Here is a 19,533-nt window from a genome sequence, read left to right as displayed (position 1 = left end):
GCCTTCCATTACTTCACTGCAAAACCTTGAATTACTTTGGTCCCATTCTGCTTATGCTTCTAAAATCCCTAGTTGCAACAAGTCAGTCTTTTAGCTCATGAATAGCTCCATTACACGTATCACTGTACCAGTGTTTCACTGTATGATATCAAGTTTAAAGACATTACAAAAACCACTGAGTATGAGAAAACATCCTCATACTTCACCTGTTTTCGCTGTATTATAACACAATACTCTGCAATTCTAACTCTTCCTTCTACAGTGCAATTGTTTATTAACTTAAAATATCGCATATATACAGCATAGGCTTTAATTTAAAAGTAGTACATGCAGTATATCCTTCTTAATACCTGAGAATTGAATAGAGTAGGATATCTAGGCATTGTCTGTCCGAGCACTCTTACCAGGATGAGTAACTTCAGGTTTAATTAAGACCTAAAGACACTGCACAGCAAAATTAATCTCAGGTTTTGTGGTGAGAGTAGAGAAAAGCACATTTATTGCTAAATCCCCACTAGAAACTAATGCTAGTTGAGATTCAGGTTGAGAAGTCTGCTAAAGTTTCATTCCATAAAAGTGTTTTTTTTCCCTTGAAATATGCAGCAGCAATATTCAGAAAAACCCTTGAAATTAAAGAAAAGCTAGCCAGCTTTCCGGAGCATCTACGTGAATGATGATATATTAGACAAGCATATTACTAGAATGAATGTTAGATATAAATACACTTATTAGGTACTGGAATGCCTTCCTTATTTTCAAGTTGTAAACAGCATTAAACACACATTAATACGCATAAATAAAAATTTAATTTTACTTTAACACATACGCAGCCACTACAGTCATTAGTTAGTACTTGCACAACCATGAAAATTGGGTGTTCTTCCTTAGTTAAAATGTAACTCCTATTATGAAAACAAAACAAAACAAAAACCAAAGCAAAAAGCCAAGAAACCCCATCTTTAGTTCATCGTGATGGGAGTCCTCAGTTGAATTAAAATTTCTTCTACAAAAGGTCAAGTATCTATAACTGAAGTTTAACCAATATAATGAAATGAAGACTCCATTAAATTAATTTCCCCTCTAGCTATATTAACACATTAATTTGACATTTCTGCCACACACATAAAATAAAAAACAAGTCATTAAACTTTTAAAGAAGAGTAAAGGCTACAAATAATGGGCACATTGGTGTTCTACTTAAATGCCATGGCTTTAAACCATGCAACACCTTCGGCTGCCTGGCCTTGAGTTGAAGGCACAACTGGAACGCACTCAAGTGCCACCAAAAACAAACCCAGAACATTACCTACTGATAGGTGGATTTATATTGTCTTATTTCTGAAGAGCCATCGCATCTGTCAAATACTCCCTATAGCTATGATATAGATTTTCCCAGAACACAAAGCACTGAAGTGACTAAGCTTATCTGAGTGTTGAGTGGAGGGAGAACTTGTAGGGCAAAAGGCAAGAGAACAGATGAGGCTTCCCTGGCTGACCATAAGGGTGTGAGGGGCTTGGACACGTAGAAATCCTCTGATGCAAATGACTGCCCAAAATCCCAAAGGAGAAAAATGTTTCTAATCTTCATAGCTGCAGACAAAATCAATGACATAATGAAATCAAGGTACTGCAAAGTTGTACACAATCCAACTTTGATATGCTGTATGTACGACAGAAACAGAAGTTTTACGGGATGTGAATATCTCACTTTAAGAGCAATCTTAGGAAGACTGGAGTACTTTTCACATTTGATGAGAAGAAAAGTGAAGAGAAAAACCCACCTGGCTTACAAGCTGTCTGCACTTTAGTCTGCTGTGGGTCAGAATTTTTCCAGATAGTGACATAAAAGCATCAGATACTACAGAAAATAGGATCAAGGTGAATACTGCAGACAACATGTCTGGAGACCTTTTATCTGCAGACTGAAGAGCTGACACTGACACACTAGTTATTCACCCAAGAAACAGGCACCACCTCAGGAACGTCCTGACCCAAGTCCTGCCTAACTGCTGATTTCTGGATGAAAATATTTTAGCTTGTTTCCACATCAGCCATATTAAAAGAGATGATATAAGACACTACTGGTAAATAAAGCTCGCCAGAAAAACAAACAAACGTACATGAAATATTTCACAGTTTTGCAAGGTTATCATGTTATGGTGCAAGTGGCAAAAGCCCACTTCTCTTTCTATTAAATTTCTCAATAAATCTCAGAGTGGAAACATTGAGCGGTTCCTGCAGCAAGGCACCAACCCAACTTGCCACAAAACATAATAAAGTCCCTACTTGTGCTCCACTACAATGTCTGCTGCTATCAACCCAACCTGTCAGAAAGGTTTGATATACTGCATTTTGTTAACCAGAACAATTTCCAAGCAAGGCTATCAAGAGGTTTTCTGAGTGCAGCAATGTGTTTTACCGTGAGTGGAAGATTCTTCTTGTTTACGATGGCTTGAAGACTGTAAACTCGCATTCTTTACTTTTAATGCAAGAAAAACAGAAAGAAACATCTATGTTGCATCTATGTACTATTTAATGTAGCTTTTATTGTTTTCAATTGGGACAGCCGATTAGAAAAAAAAGGCATCAACATATTTTTTGCAAATCTGCAAAATAATGAGGATATCTGCTGGTTTAGTCTCAGATGGGTGCTTCAAATCAAAACTACAAGCTTGTTTCAACAGTGGTAGACCCCAAGAACTGCCATTCGGTGCCTTAACTATTCTTCATGCAACCTTCAGCTGTGGTGTCTGCTGTTCTGACATATATTTTATCTTTGGGAGCAACAAAATAGGTTAAGTTTTCCACTTTCCCACATACTAACTGAAGCAGCCACAGTATTGCTTCTGGTTCCATTTAACTCTATCCTTATTTTAAGGTGATAGTCCAGTGTGCACAGCTCTGCAGATAGTTCCTGAAGAGACAATACTAGAGCCTAGAAGACGCTCAACAAAGCTCTCAGCATAGAGAATGAGATTTCATTGTCTCTGATCCTTTCTGACCAGGGAAAATAAACACTGGCAACAGACTCTTGCCTTAAAACACCAGAAACTGAAGAGGGTGCTCTTCATTCACACACACCCCCGCCCCAAATTTTGCTCAATATTGTAGCAGACCTTAAGCAAGAGGAAACTTAAACAGATGAAGGGATATGCTGAAATGGAAAAATACTTCTGTGTCAAGGTTTATAAACAGTGAGTACATTTATAAATGACATGAGATGCCCTAGAAGAGAACATGCAAGAAATAAGTGTAATAGCTCAGTAAATCTTATAACCAGACATAGTAAAATACTGATTTCTGCCCAACACATCCAGTGCTCCCACTCAGACATTTTTCAAGCTCTTCACCAATATTATTATCAGGGAGTCCAAAAAGTTCTCCACAGTTAAACAAGTCAATGCTAGGTAATCATTTACTCTTCAGCCATAGAGTCAATGCTGGGTATCTATTTACTCTTCAGTTATGAAGTTATGGGCTGAAGTCTTGAGATGCAAGCCTGGGGCTCTGGTGAAACATTTTATTTCTACTCCACATTTTAGCAAAACTACGTATAACATTGCAAGTTCCCACAGTTTTTCTCCCAAGGTCACCCATTACTCATATCAAGAAATCACAGCAGCAATCTCAATGGCCTGGGAATTTGAGGTATATTCAAAGGGGATTTTCAAAATGTGGCTCTGCTTGTGAGCTGCTCAAACTTACGTGCACGCTACTCATCTCAACCAAAGCAAAGTAAAGCACTGAAAACTTTCTGTGGCTTATTTTTATTCCGTTCTTATTCCAAAATGGTTTCATGTCCCAAATGCCATGTAAGCTGATAAATGCACTCTTCAGGAAGAGACAGATCCATACCACCATAGGCAGAGGACAGCAAAGGGGGCCCAGGTGTGACACTCGCCCTTCCTATTAGCTGCAACACTTTATCTCGCTTTCTTTGTGTAATTTACTTTGACATTGTATTTTTCAATTTTCCTGTGTTGATACTCAGTACAACCTGCACTAAGTGTCAGTCATGTACTGACATCAGAGACAGAAACAATATTCCTTCTACACTTCAGGAAGGAAAGAAAAAAGGAGACACACTACTCAAGCTTGCTTGAAGTCCCAGAGCAGTGCTAAAATAATCTCAGTTTACAGGACACTAATGTATTTCAAATCATGGTGTCTAAAATAATAGTTTATACCACTTAAAACCCATTAAAAGTTCTGTAAAATATTAATACATCTTTAGAACTTATTTCTGTATTATTATAACTACTGTTATAACTAGTGTTATGTGATTAAGTCAAATCTGAAGTGAGGATCTGGCTCAGAAGAGTGCATTGAAGCAGGACCATCACTGGTTTATGATATGTCTAATTTATTTTATAAACTTTGTTACTGAACACAGATTCTGAAAGACAATGTTTGTAATTCTGTTGTCATTCATTCTCAGGAAATACGAGGCTCATTGGCCCAGGCTGCTGGTAACTCAACTCGGTATTTTTCCAGCAGACCACAATTGTACATAGGAACAGAAAGTATGAGATTCAGTATCCCTTCCATTATGTACAGAATGTACCAGGAGAGGGAACCATAGAGGAAATATAAATATGTAAAGGTGTTTTTCTAAATTACTAAATTTCAGAGGCACAACATTATTTACAAGATTTTTAAGAAATTACATTACATCCCAAATATATATAAATCAGCAGTTAATCTTCACCTGAAAGGAACAGCAAATCCTCAGGGAAACTGTGCAAATACTTCAAAGGGTCTAAACACTTATCAAATCAAAATTCTTGCCATCAGTGAGAAGAAGTATTTCAGTCTCTGCAGACCATTTGTTTATTATACCCCAACCTCTCCTGGAAGCTGCCAGGACAATTCCACAAGCTGGAAGCAGAGCAAGACTTCAGAACTTCAGTATTTAATTCAAAATGCAAAACCAGAACTTGACAGTCAGTATCCTTCTGCAGACTTAGCCAGTAAAAAAGGTGAAAGGCCAGAATAAAAGAGAACTTGCAGCAACAATTTGAAGTGTCCCAGAGCCTCTGTTGTCAAAGATTCTTGGATTAAATATGAAAATAACTCCCTATAACCCCTTTGCACTTAATTAATGCTGATCCTTTTTTTTTTTTTTTTCAAAAAAGCTACTCAAACAATGATGGTGGGTGAAAATTCAAAACATTACGACAGAGAAATGAGAACATGGCACTAGGATGGGTCTGTATTAATTCACCGGAGCCATGAGACTCGAGTTGGGAGCACAGAGATTGTGCCTGGTGCTTCCAGGAGTGCTGAGGGGAAAAGGGAATCTGCCTGGAGAATATAACTTGGGACGGGAATTGTTGGGCTTAATCCTGTTTTAACGGGGAACCACACAAGCAGAGGGTTGCCCAGGGCACCTGCAGCCCCAGCTTGCTCACCTCACCCTGCATCACCAGCCAAACCTCTTATGTCCAACAAGGAGAGGGACCTGCCCACATGGAGGTCAAGGAAAAGAGGGAGGGCAACGCAAAGGCCACATTCCAGCTTTTTTTCTTCTTACCCCTCCCAGTTCCCCCAGGACGCACTTCATGTTTCTTCAGGTACAAACCCCAAGTTTATGTGCCTTATAAATAAAGTAAAATTATTAACTTTTTTTGTGAAAGAAAACATCATCCCCCACTGGAAAGGCCACATTTCCAAAGCCACATCATGAAATATTGCAAGATAACTTTTAGCAGATTAAACAAACAAACAAAAACCACCACTGGTCCTCCGCCTCCCCCCCAATAAACAAAACAAAACAAAAAACCACAACAAACCAAAAATACCCAAAATAAAACCAGAAAACCTTTCTGCAATACTACAACATGAAAAGGATACCTCGAAGTCCAAGAATCTTCTACACCTCGTCAGGCAAAGCCATATAGACAGTGCCACATATTGTGAACTAGTAAAATAAACAAGCTGACACAATGCATTATGTCTAACATTTATATCATAGATGTAAGACACAACAAATGATTATTGATGTAAGAGCATGTCTTCACAAGCACTGGAATCAATGATTTCTTTAATACTTCAAAGATATTTAATGTGGTTTTGTTTTGCCCATACCTAGCAAATCATCCATACCCCTATTTGGCAGAAGAACAGCAGGAACACAGAAATCCCAGGTTTGCCCACACCACTGGTGCTCAACTCTTCCACTCACATCTAGTGGTGAGAGCTGCCAGCACAGCACCTTGGGGGCAAAGCCAGACAGGGGAACCCCAGACAGGGCTGGCACGGCACCTCTGCATTTCGAGTCCCAGTAGTGCCACAAACACCTTCCTGTCCAACTTCCAATAGAGAACAATTAACTTTTTGCAGGCCTACGTGGTCCCCATCTCCTCCAAGACAGCATCAACCAAGGAAGAACGGCTCCTGCTGGAGTCCTGACTTTTCCACAGTATCCCTTCTCTGAGAAAAGAAAATTATTATAATCTGGTTAAGCATCTTTCACACAATGTCTTGACAGCTGGAGACGGCAGCAAAAGAAACTTAAATCAGCCAGCTAGCTTGTGTGGTGGTTTTTGATGTCTGTTTTATTCCTCTTTGTTAGGAGAATCTTTCAGTCAAACGCTAACAGCTGGTTAGTTTTTCAGCTGTGACAATGAATGTGTAACTACTGCCCTTGCCTAATCACTGCCCAGCTGGTGGCCGCCTGCTCAGCTGAGCTGCCCTCTCTGAACACTGACTGGGACCAGCAATTACCTGGGGAGGGGATTTCTAGGGATGCTGCCTTAGCAGGAGGAGGCAGACAGTGAATTAGTACCGTCAGCAACTGCAGCATGAAGACTAAACAAAAGTGGTCGCTCAATTTTACAGTACAACAGGGAATAAAAAATACTCTATGCTGCAATGATTGATTTTTTTTTTTTACTGTAACAAGTGAGATAATGAAGTGGTATAGCCTCAAGAGCTATTAGTTTGAGAACATTAATTTTGTCTATTTGCCTAGTCATATACAGTGTCAGCATTAATAAATGCTGATCTCCTGGCCACTTCAGCTCTGCCAGTACAGGAGGTGCATCCATTTGTGTTGGAGGCACACGCACATCATCTTCTGGCTTTACAGTAGGAAAAGTGAGAATACTGTGACTGACCGTTCATTGTGTGAGAAACTATTAATACCAGCACAGCTCCAAAAAGTTAATAATATGAAACAGATATTAAAACAAGATCCTAGTTTTTCTCCATGTGGTTCATCAGTTCCTTCAAAGGCACTGCATGTGACACACTTTCCAATCCAAACATCACAGAGATGTCCATCTGTAAAAAGGCAGCAGAAGACCAAACAACCTCCTTGCTCTCCTTGTCAATTTTTGGAAGACAGGACCAGTCCAAATAGTTTTGTGGTTCTTGAAGATTAACAGTCAGTTTGAGACCGTATAGTACCTAGGCACATCAGTTGTACTGTCTGTGGCTAATTTTTTCAAGAACAGAAGTTCTCCTCCTCCCAACATTTTTGCCTTTCACCTTTGTAAAGAAACCTACCCAGTGACCTTTAAAGCTGTGCTAGAATGGTCACTATTTCCTTACTATATTTGCAGGCGGGAGGTTAAAATGCTCAACAATCATTAAACACTATCAAGTAGGCTGATCTTGCTCAAGCTGACCACTGGGCAAGCAATTTGTCTTGAAACAGGACAGAACAGCAACAGAGACTGAAGAGCACTGTTAATGTAAAAGTGGGAAGGAAACAGAAGGTGCATGAGGTATGAAATTACTGTGTGCTGCGGCCTCTGCCAGGACAGGTCCCCACCTCCCAGGAGGATCAAGTCAGTGGTGGAAGTGTTGGAGAAGTGTGCATTTAAACACACAGAGAAGGCTAGAGAGTTATGTCTGGTTTATGTCCAAATCAAAGTCCATGAAACCCCACCAAGCACTCTTTGTGCAGCAAAAAAGGACATTGTTCAACATCACCTTCAAACTCACTGTCATGGCAACAGCATCAGCCCCTTTGTGGTGAAAACTATTATACTTGTTCATGATGAGGCCAGAGTTATGATGGTTTCTGGGAAATACTGAAGTGAGTGGACACTGAAGTGAATGGAGCAGAGGGAGCAGAAGGAGACAAGATGAAGGTGGAGACCAAAATACCAGAGAGAACCCAGACACAGAGGAGACAATCTCATCTGCCTCTGGAGAACAGCAGAGAATAAGCAAAGGCCAGTGAAATTGTCTCTGGGAAGATCAAGCTTCACTGTATACATTAAAGTCTGTCAGCTGCTGAGAATAAAAAAAATTAAACACCTCATCCACAGGCTCTGAATGCCACCAGAGACCACAGGATACTTCTTTTGCGATCTGATAGATGGGTTTTGAACATCTCGATCTAGCGATACTGTGCCTATTGATGCTTAAAATAATCAGAGTATCTTCTTCTCACCAGCCCATTCAGACTGCTGGGCTGCTTTGTTTATGTCAAATTCCTGCAGCATTTCTCTGTGGAAAAATACTGAATTTCTTTAGGACTTTACTGGCAGGGTCCGTAGAAGCCTTTCCTCATGGCTGTCTGCCCTGTGACACTTTTCACATTACTGGTGCTCTAAAGGGGCACCAGAGCTTGTGGAACGGGGACCCTGGGGCAAAGCAACAGAGCGATAAGCCCAGGGGCAAGCACCACCGTGGAGGAGCGTGAGACAGGGAGGGACAATTAGCAGCCAAGCAGCTAACGATCTGAAATGTCACCATGAGACATCTCAAGTGTTTAAAGATAATTTTCAGTGTCACCATCTAAAGCTGTACTAACACTGTACTTGTTATTGTAATCATTTCTGATAAAAAGTTATCTGAGCACAGCACAGACCTACATGCCTCTCACAACACACTAATGAATAAGCTAAACAATTCATGTTTCCTATTACTTTATGCACTAAAGCTTTAATTAATCAATTTCCAAGGGCTAAAAAAGCAAGAGGGAATACAGCACAACAGAGCAAGGCTAGAGATAATAAGTACCAGCATAGACTACTTTTAATCAGCTCCCCAAAGAAGAGTGAAAATAACAGGAAATAAAAAGTCATGAATAGAAGTCTACAGTTCTGCCATCCATGCGATAATAAGTTAGATAGTGTAAAATAAGAAGGTATTAGAATGAAATTCCCTTCTGTAGCAACTGGTATAACTCAGTGTTAGGGACAGTCTAAAAAAACTCCCAATATCAAGCAAAAAGCCCCTCCACCTCCAAAAAAAAACCCCAAACCGCAAAGCAAGAAAAGCTCCAAAGCTCTTGGTTCTGAGAAACCAACAGAAACCACTTTTTTTTTAACAGAATCACTGGGGAGAAAAATAACTAAAAATTCTGGAAGAATCCATGAGAGACACCATTTATATATATATATATATATAATCTTCCTCTCCGCCATGTTTGTTTAGGTCTAAAGCTCATTTAAGAACTTTACATTTCACATTAGAGGGCTCACTGTCTTAAACCACTATAGCCATGGCAATCAGCAATCTTGATCTATTTTGTCCAGCACACCTCTCTCCGAAACTCTGCTCCCAGTTTTACATCACTTTTCCAACATACAACTGTTATTTTTTTTTCTTCCTGCTATACTTCCCCCATCCATCCCGATCAGTTCATGAACTTCTGACTTCAGTGATTTTCTATACCACATCAGAATTCCTTTACTAATAACTGATATTCGAGCTTTGCTAAATGATTCTTGTGTCACATCAACTGCATTGCCCAAGTGCAAATAAACATTACCAATTTCCTTTGTCTGTAAAATAATTTGTTACGAGGATGAGTTGTTGAACAGTTTGCATTTGGAGGTGACTAGTTAACATGGGAACAGTGTGGAGAATTGGTGCTAGAACCCAGAACTTCCCCAGTTATTTCTTGGTTTTGATGTGTGTGCTCCTTTCTTTCTGCCCCACAACTCTTCTCTTGCTCTCTCAGATGACTCCCGTGTTACCAGATGTTCTTCCCTCTACTGCTAGTCACTTGACATCTTAAAGTTGTCCCCACACAGCCTCAGGTGGAAAGCAGCAAGATGCTTTTCTAGGATGGAGACCCTGCAACAGTGGTCACCTCCAGGTCAGGTTAAGGACACTCACAATGCAATCAAGAATATCAGTATACTGAAATATTGTGAGAACAGTACCTTCTCTATCAGAAGAGCAGGAGTCAAATTTTCAAGGAGAGTCACTACTGTTCTTTTCAACAGGAAAAAATTAAAGTATTTGGTCTTTTCAGTCTGATGAGGAGTTTTTAGAGAAGGTAAAGATTAAAATCATCAAAGCAATGGATATAAAGTAACAGGCTACATGAAACTTCCCAGCCACTAATTCCCACTTTCCCACTTCCCAGCGCTACTTTTATAAAACTCTAGATTGTCCTAATCTCAATCTCGGTCCTTTTAAATATATCTGTATCACTTGTTTATCCAGATCACATTAATTCCTTGCCACCAGATGGTAACTTTAAAAAGCGTTTTCAGACTTCTACTTTTCTGAAGTCAATTAGCTTTTATTAGCTTCTCATGTCAAGAAAATATTTTAAGCGGATTCACAGTCATTTAAGTTAAAAAGTCTTTCAAAGCATTTAGTCACATTTACTGCACTTGATATTGCATGCGGTACCATTAAATGTTTGAAGTGAGAATAAAAATCATTACACTAACTGCATGGCTCCGATATTAAAAATAATTGGCTGACAAGTTGCAAAGGTCTGTTTTAAACAGTTTTGTAGCTCCCATTCATTGCAAGAAGCCTACGCCAAAGGCTTTCTGAGTGACAGTCAATTATTTTTCCTTTCAGTACAGCTGTTGGATCAACAGGGGTTTGAGATACTGGACAGCTTGTCACAAGACTTGCAGCTGCGATACTCATCTGATATAACATTTGACTTACAAATGCCATAAATTAGACTTGTATATGCATTTACAGATATGTATATCAATCTAAACGTGTACAATACAGAGACATCACTGTTGTTGAGGGAAATCTCTCTCTTCAGTATCTGCTTTCACAGATGCTGTGACAGCTGTACAAAACACTACTGAAATGGCATTCTGGTTCACTAAAAGGGACAGCTTTTCCAGATAAAAAATCCTGAAGTCTTTTTCAGACTAGTGTTGCTAAAGACCTAATCTGTTCTGACAAATGCTTTAAGAAAAGTATAAATGTCCCTTTTTTCCAGTCCGCTTCAATCTTCTCCTTCCTCGTTACCCACACATTGCTGTCTTATACAAATCCATTTGTTCTAGAATCAGATAAACATTTGTTTTTCTCAGTGCTAGTCACTATGGGTTTGATCCTTTCTCATAACCAACAGAAAAACTCCTGGTGGCTTCAACAGACACTGATCAAGCATTAAAAACCTGTAACTGTCTTTAAAATCATTGCAGAGACTACAGGTTAATATGAATACAAAGAATCCCTGCAGCCTGACTGGAACACCAGTATCACTGTAGAAATCCTTCTCATTAATATCATTCAGATTTGGGAACTGGGAAGTGGTTCCCTTTCTGGAAATCACTAATACAGTGTATAAAAAAATACCATTCTGATTTCTTTTCCCGGCATGACACATTTGCTTAAGCACAGTTTTATTCTTCAAAGCCTATTAACTATTTCAAAAACAAGATTAAGGTAAATTCCTGCAATTTACAGATTCCTTTTCTCCCACTTTATACATTTATAGGAGATACATGTTATTCAGTATAATCCAGTCAATTTAATGACAAAAAGCTATCCCTATTTTTCTCAAATGACATTAGTTTCAGGCATATCACTAGGCTAGTGGAAGATATCCATGATATTAATCAGTTTCTGATTCTCAATGTTATGCTTGTGCTCCAAACATACTGCAATATGGTTTAATAAACATTAAATGTGGCTTCATTGGATCACATATTTATAAATGAGCCAAGTCCCTCATTGTTTGTGTGACCAAGGAAAATCAACCAATGGCTAGAATATCGTCAAATTCATTATCTAACGTATGATTAAATAGGAATATTTTCTGCTGTATAACAGGACCATAGAAAATCAAAACAAAACAACAAATAATCTCACACAGACCTGTTTTTCACCTGAAAAAAATATCCCCATTACACTTTTCCTGTGGTAGAGTCCCTATTATCAGTTACTCAGTTGTGTTCCAAACCCAGAACTTCACCTTTATTCTACTTATTATTACTTCAAGCAACAAATACATTTACACAGCTGCTGCACATCTTATAGATGATCTATTTACAAGAAACCAATGATGCTGACTATCTCAGACAGCAATGCACAGCACAATACAGCTTAATTCTCAGATATGCACTAAAAATTCTGATCTGGGACAATCTGGTTATACCACAAAGAGAAGAAAAAAAAAAGACAAACATTACCTTGAAAACTCAGTAAAGTTAGATTAGGCAGGATCTGTATTTTTAAAAAAAAATAATTTTGTTCCACAATATTTTTGCAGTAATCCATGTTTTAATTTACCATACAATGCTATAATACTTTAAAGTAGTGAATACGATGAAGAAGGAAAGGAGTTTTCCATTCAATTACTGAATGATTCAATACAGTTGAAAAGGCTGAAAGTCTTACTCTGCCTTGGCAGAGCAGAAAAATGACAAGTACCAAACATTTCTTCTAAAAGTACTTCTTAAAAAAATAATCACAATCCATGCACTAACACTCATGACCACACCTAAGTTATTCCTTGGAGGATTTTATAAACCAGATTATCAGATAATAAAAGGGCTGGCATCAGGTAGTCAAATAAGCTTTTCTTAACAGTAATGGGATTTTAATCAATACAATGAAAATAAGATAATATAGGATGAAGTGAAATCTACATGAAAGGGTTACTATTTGAAAAGAAAAAAAACCCAGTCTTCTAGAATCCTGCTGGAGACAGTATGTGTGCTTTTTGTTCCTGAACAAGTTTCATTAACCGTGTTGAAAAACTTCTCCTTATTAAACAATGTACACAAGGGAAAGTACCTTGCTATTTTTCTTTTTTTAAATTATCAATGAAAAAAATGAGGCTACGGTTTTATGAAGCATTTAAGAAAATCAGGTTTCTGTCTCAATTCTAGCAAAACATTTGGTCAAAGTTTTTAAATGTTGTTTTTAGTCATTTATTTAGTCATTTTTTGGTAAGGTGACCAATTGCCTTCTGGGTACCAGAGAGACTTTGAACTCAAAAGCCACTAAAATAAACTATTTTTTTATGAGTAACTTAAAACAGAGTCTGTCTACTTTATCAAAATGATTTCGTGACACTTATTATATTTCAAGTTTGGGAGTATAAGAACACCACCCTGGCCCAAGCCCAAATGATCAGAATAAACAGAAAAGTGGAGATGGCTCCCCCTTTCTCACTCCTGTCTCTTTCAGGTAGGCAGATCACGGTGTCTTCAAGGGTCAGCAACCAGAATCCGAATTGTCTTTGATGTGTGGGTGAATGCAGGGATGGAATATAAAAGGCCGGGCTCCCTTCTCCTCCCTAACAAAGAACAACCTCTGCTACAGCTCCTGCCTCTGTGGACAGCAACAGGTCTTCTTCTAATCTTATGCAGTACCTAAGACATGTTTAGTCAATACATGACTGGTTAAGGACAAACCAATCTGTCTCACACAGAAAAAGCTATGCAATTACAGAGGTTCATAAAAGGAAAAGAAGAAAAAATAAACCAGTTGTTTATTATAAAGCAGAGGCTCAAGCAATACTGAAACATACAGTCTCCCATATCAGAGGATCAAGTGCTGATATGGTAGAGAATGACACAAAAAATACACAAAAGTGATGGTGATTGTCCAGTGTTTGTCTTCTCTTTCTATTGTGCTTAAGTAAGGGGAAATAAACATAAATGACACTGCCCATATACCAGAGCTGCTCTGAGAAGACAAGTATTTTGCTGACTCAAAAAATGTGCACAGAAAAGATGTTTGGAGAATTCACCTAGGATTAGAATTTGTTACAGAAGCATCCCAAAAAGCTTGGAGAAGCAGGTGTGGGAAAGGAAGTTTTAGAAATGAGCAGGCTGTTAAGTGGAAATGCAAACAAGGCACATCACAGGGTGTATGACATGGCTTAAATGTGAATTGAGGAATGAGGGTGTATGTTATTCACTCATGGAAAGGTCTTCCTTGACCTGCACCCTGTGCTGGCCACTGACTACATTTAAAGAAAGACTGGGCAAAATGGTGGAAAGCTTAGAAAAGAGTAACAAGAATTATCAAGGAACAGAGAAAGCATTGCCCCCGGACTGAGGGGAGGAAGAGTGATCTTGTTAACAGATAATAGATTAGATATGGCAAGAGTCTCCTTCCAACACATATAAGGGGATAAATCTTCTACTGAAATAGTGAAGTATTTAAGTTCCAGGATAGACATCAGAGAAAATAACACTCACCCCGCAAAACTTCCAGTAGTGAAGACACAGAAGAAATGGAATCAGCTTCCTTGGAAAAGCATGGAATATCCATGCTGCAAGTCTTGCAGAAATGGCTAGGCAAACACCCATCTGGGATAACTTAGGCACAGCTTAGGTGCTCAGTACTGGAACATATGGCTCGATGACATGACTTCTGCCTTATTTTCTGCGATTAATTCATTTCTGAAACCTCCCAAAAATCTGATAAAGCAATATAAAGCTAAATCATACATCCTTGATGAGTTAAGCTTGTTGAAAAATAGCAATAAAAGTTTTACAGCATCCTGTCCCTGTGCATTATAGGAGGAGGAGGGAAGCAAGTAAAGCCCATAAAGAGTAATTTTTAAATGTTAAGGTATGACTTATAAAGTACCTGAGTGTATCGTTTAGAAGAACCAGTCTATTGTGCAAAAACCGGGCAGTTTAGCCTTCACTGAGTGGAGAAATAGAAGCAAGTTTGAACCACTATCCAAAGTTTATTTACTCAAAAGCAGGCTTGTGAACTTGTACTGCTCATGAAAATCTTGGGTGCTAGTAAATCTTAACCATACAACAGGCTGAATAATAAATGACAGATTTAAGCCCTTGAAGACAGATCTAAAAGCTATTGGCTGTTAAAACAATACTGACTAAGACACAGTTAAGTGAAACTCAATTAATTTACAAAATGAATTCTGGATAGAAGATAGACAAAACAGGTTATTTATGGCCTGAGTAGAATATTGTGACATGAGGTGAAACTGCACATTCTGATGTCTGTTAGAAAATATTAATTTCAGAAGAATTAAAATAAAAATGAAACACTTTAAAAATCTTCCTTGCTCCAATAGGTTTCATTATCTAGAAAGTATGTTCTATGACATGAAATGGACAACCTGAAAGGTCAACCAGAAAGACCGCCAGATTTGCTGCACCAACCATGATTTGCTGGGATATATTTAAAACACACAGGCCTCAGCAAGGCTAAGGGTTGAATCAAGACATTTACATTAATGGGCCTTTGACAGACTAATACTCAATTTTTTTACACTACACAGAAACCACACAACAGGAGCACCATTACAAGATATATAGCATATGGATACCATTAAAGCCCGATTATAATGAATACCTGCTCATTTATTTCTCTGAGCACTACTGCAAGGAATGTAGCAGCAGTTTCACAGATGTCAGCTGGAAACAGTAGCCTTTCATTTAATTTGCTGAAAGATTGTTCCCTCCTATTAACTTCCTTGTAAAGATGTATCAGTGTTGTAACAATAAAAACCTAATTTTAAAGAGAAGTTTAAACCAATGAAAGCAAATTTCTGGAACAAACTGCTTAGCTGGCTCACTAGCCTCTTTTTACTTCCTTCTCAATAGCTCTTAAACTACCCCACCATTGCACAAGTGTAATTTTGTCTCTACCCTCTGCTACCTGGATTCCTATGGAGACATATACCACTGGGTTTTTATTACTGCTTGTTGGTGGGCAGCGGATTGCTTAATACAGAGCAAAACAACTATTTTGATCAGTTTTTAAAAATGTCATTGTTACACAATATCCCTTAAGCCAGGTCTACTCAGTTAAGTTATAGTGTACTACAGTGAGCAAGGTCTGCTCATCAAAAAGCAGTAAACACAAGGTGACTCATTTTTTAATGTGAGATTAAAGCAAGAACACCATGTATTTTGCATGCTGGTTAGGTACATCCACCTAACCCAACACTTAGAAAAGAGCCCACATCAGCCCACTGGATTAAGAAGTCAGTTTGTGTGTTTTCCACAACATGAAGACAAGCATGTGAGCTCATCCTCATGTCCTCCCTTACACAAGTCAGCCTGTAAAGAGTTAAAGGTCAGTCACAGCAGAACATGATCATGGAAGTATTGCTTGTTGCGCCATTCATTCTTAAGGTTGACTACACAGGCATTAGCTCTACTATAGTAATTCCAAATTATATGGCAATATTAAGGAAAAAAAAACCCAGAGATTCAGCCTACACAGCATCCAATGATCACCTTAACACTGGCAGGCTTCAGCAGCAAGAGACATACTTGAAACGCTCCCCCAGCCATAACATTGATATGATCTGGAGTCCTCTGTACAGGAAAGACATGAACCTGCTGGAGTAGGTCCAGAGGAGGCCACAAAAATGATCCGAGGGCTGGAACACCTCTCCTACAAGGAAATGCTGATAGACTTGGGATTGTTCAGCCTGTAGAGGAGAAGGCTCCGGGGAGACCTTATTGTGGCCTTTCAGTACTTAAAAGGGGCCTATGAGAAAGATGGGGACAGACTCTTTAGCAGGGCCTGTTGCCATAAGACAAGGGGTAATGGTTTTAAACTCAAGGAGGGGAGATTCAGGCTAGACATGAGGAAGAGATTTTTTACAATGAGAGTGGCGCAACACTGGCACAGGTTACACAGAGAGGTGGTAGATGCCTCATCCCTGGAGACATTCCAGGCCAGACTGGACAGGGCTCTGAGCAACCTGATCTAGTTGAAGACGTCCCTGCTCATTGAAGGGGAGTTGGACAAGATGAACTTTGAAGGTCCCTTCCAACCCAAATCATTCTATGAGTCTATGATAATGCGATATAGTTAGTTTGAATGCATATAGGATTTTTAGGAACAACTCATTGCAAAATAGCATAGAGAAAATCCAGAACAATCTCAGCAGATACAGAGTCTTTGGCAATCCTTATTTCTCCTGATAGAAAAAATCAGCATTTCTTTTACAGTTTCTTTCTCAATCTGAGTATCATGCTGGCCATAACAGGATAAACCCAAAGATACAACAGAGGATCAGCTTTCAAAATTATCTGTACAAGCAACAGATCATCAATCAGGAGATTAAAAAGAAAAAAAAAAAAAAAGATATTAAAAGGCAACCTATCTATTAAAACTGAACAGAAGGATTCAAGTGTTGTGGATAACATTCTATACCTTTTAATACTATGAGGAAAACCCACAGCTACAAAAAGCCTTGAGATATTCATACATGCGACTGAATTTGCTTTTGCAGGATCTCTCAGACTTCTCCACCCACCTCAGCACAGCTGAATGAATCATACTACTGGATATCACTTAGGGTCATGTCTTATCTTACACATATACCAACTAATTCTGTAATGTGTGATCTTTGTCAGTCGTAACATGAAAGTACACAACAAAGTATAGCTAATCTACCAGAAAGTTACAGCGTGATCAAGCTGATTTACAGCACTGGAGTGCCTAATCCACCACAGAATGACTTCAAAGAATACAAAAGATTTCAAAATATCTCTTTTTCCAAACCACTGGATTTCATGTAACTATTCTTATTTTGCTATGTGCAAACTGAGCTTTATTACTAAGAAGGCTCATGAATCTTGTGTTATACTAGTGAGTGCACAGAAAACACTTGGCAAATCTGAAAAGAAAACAATACAAAAACTTAAGATAATGACAAAATGGTTTAAAGCAGACAAAAATAATGAAAATATTAATTGTTCACAACGATGTATCTAAACAGAAAGGAAAAAAACCCACCATTTGATTTGTTCCAAAATGAATTGCTCAATATGACTGATGTAATAAACTGCATTGCTGCCCCTTTTTTATTTTGAAATACAAGTTAATTTATTCAATGATTATTTTTTTTTAATATGGAGAACAATATGGAATATTTCAGGATCCTAAACCCCCTGATATAACACAGGCTCTGAAACACAAATTAGAAGGCGGCATTAAAGATGGCGAACATCACCATGTCTTTCACAGTCATTAATATCAGCCAACAAACCTCGGGTGATTGGGGTGTGTGTGTGCATGTTTTTGCGTTTTTTTTCTTTTCTTTTGGGGGGTGGGAGGTTGGTGTCTCCTGGAGCTATGCATAAAGCGAAGTCAGTATCAGATCTGCCCGAATGTTACTCTCTACCACTAAACCAAAAGAATCTCCTAGGAGGTCCTTTATAAAATTCCAAGGCTTTTATTTGATTAGAGCCTTCCTAACTCCCTTTTCCTCCAATCCCTTATTTCTTTTGTTGTTGTTATGAAATAATCAAATTTCTGCTTAAAAGCTTTGCTTTGGGTGGCTCCCTGCTCAGCTTGAGCTGGATCTAACAAAAGACATCGATGACTTTGCTTCAGGCATTTAAGACCAGGTTTGTGATCTCCGCATGTCCTGAGAACAAGTAGGTTAAAGGTGCTGAGCAAATATCCACTCTTAGGCACTTCTGTGTTTAACTATAAAACATGGCACAGCAGGTAGGGAAAACCAGGAGAAACACTCTCAGCAGCTCACTCCTGAGCTGCACTATCCTGCTAATGAAGACATGCACATTGATCCCTTGATCTTAATTATTCACAAGCCCTTAAGCCATAACATACCAAGCATCCACCTATCAGTAAGATCAGACTAATTTAAATTCTATAGCTAATGCTTTTTTCTTTAAAGAAAGCAATAACCCAGGGAGCTAAAGCACATGTGCAAGAAGTGAAAGACCTCGGTTCAATTCTCCTCCAGCTGAGCGGGTTCAAACCCATGCCTGCTTGGCACAGGCTGTCCATGTTTTCTCCTGTTAAAATTGTGCCGCAGAACAACCAAAAAGACAGATTCACTGGGCTGAAAACTCCTGGCCTTCGGTCTCCCAGAACTCCTTCTCTAACGCACACCTAATGAACACTTCAACAACAACAAAAGCTCTAAAACAAGACAAGCAAACCCCCCAAAAGTCTTATGTAAGTAAAGCAGTTATTTTAAAGTATCTGTTCCCTGGCAGTGTAAGGATATTGAATACTTTTGGGGAGTTTCCAGAGTCTGATGTACAGAGATGCTTTGTGCTTTTTCCCCTTCAATTGTTAAAAATAATACTAAAGATAAACATGACTGACAATATTTTGTTCACCAGTATATTTTAGGAAATCAGATTTGATAGTTTTATAGCAAAATCAGTTAGACTGTTTAAGAGCATTTTCTCTTATCAATTCCACTGCTAGGATGCCAGTTCGAATTTTTCATCAGTAGCATTTGATTTCTTAATAGACAAGAGGCACTGAGCATGGGGTGCTCCACGATAACCTTCATGCCTCATAAAGAAGGCAAGAAGGGCACAAACACTCCCCCACCCAAGTCACTCTGTCATGCTATTCGATATGCCCAGG

The 19,533-nt window shown here is 38.7% G+C and overlaps 1 protein-coding gene across 1 annotated transcript in view; it reads right to left on the bottom strand.

Annotated features, from left to right (window-relative positions):
• MAN1A1 (mannosidase alpha class 1A member 1) overlaps positions 1-19,533 on the bottom strand; it is a 148,403-nt gene that overhangs the window by 32,050 nt on the left and 96,820 nt on the right. The window lies entirely within an intron of this gene.

Source organism: Streptopelia decaocto (genome assembly GCF_964273445.1).
Source record: "Streptopelia decaocto genome assembly, chromosome: 3".
Taxonomy (NCBI): Eukaryota; Metazoa; Chordata; class Aves; order Columbiformes; family Columbidae; genus Streptopelia; species Streptopelia decaocto.
Note: the sequence above shows the minus strand (reverse complement) of the source record. Positions and strands in the feature narration are given on the sequence as shown.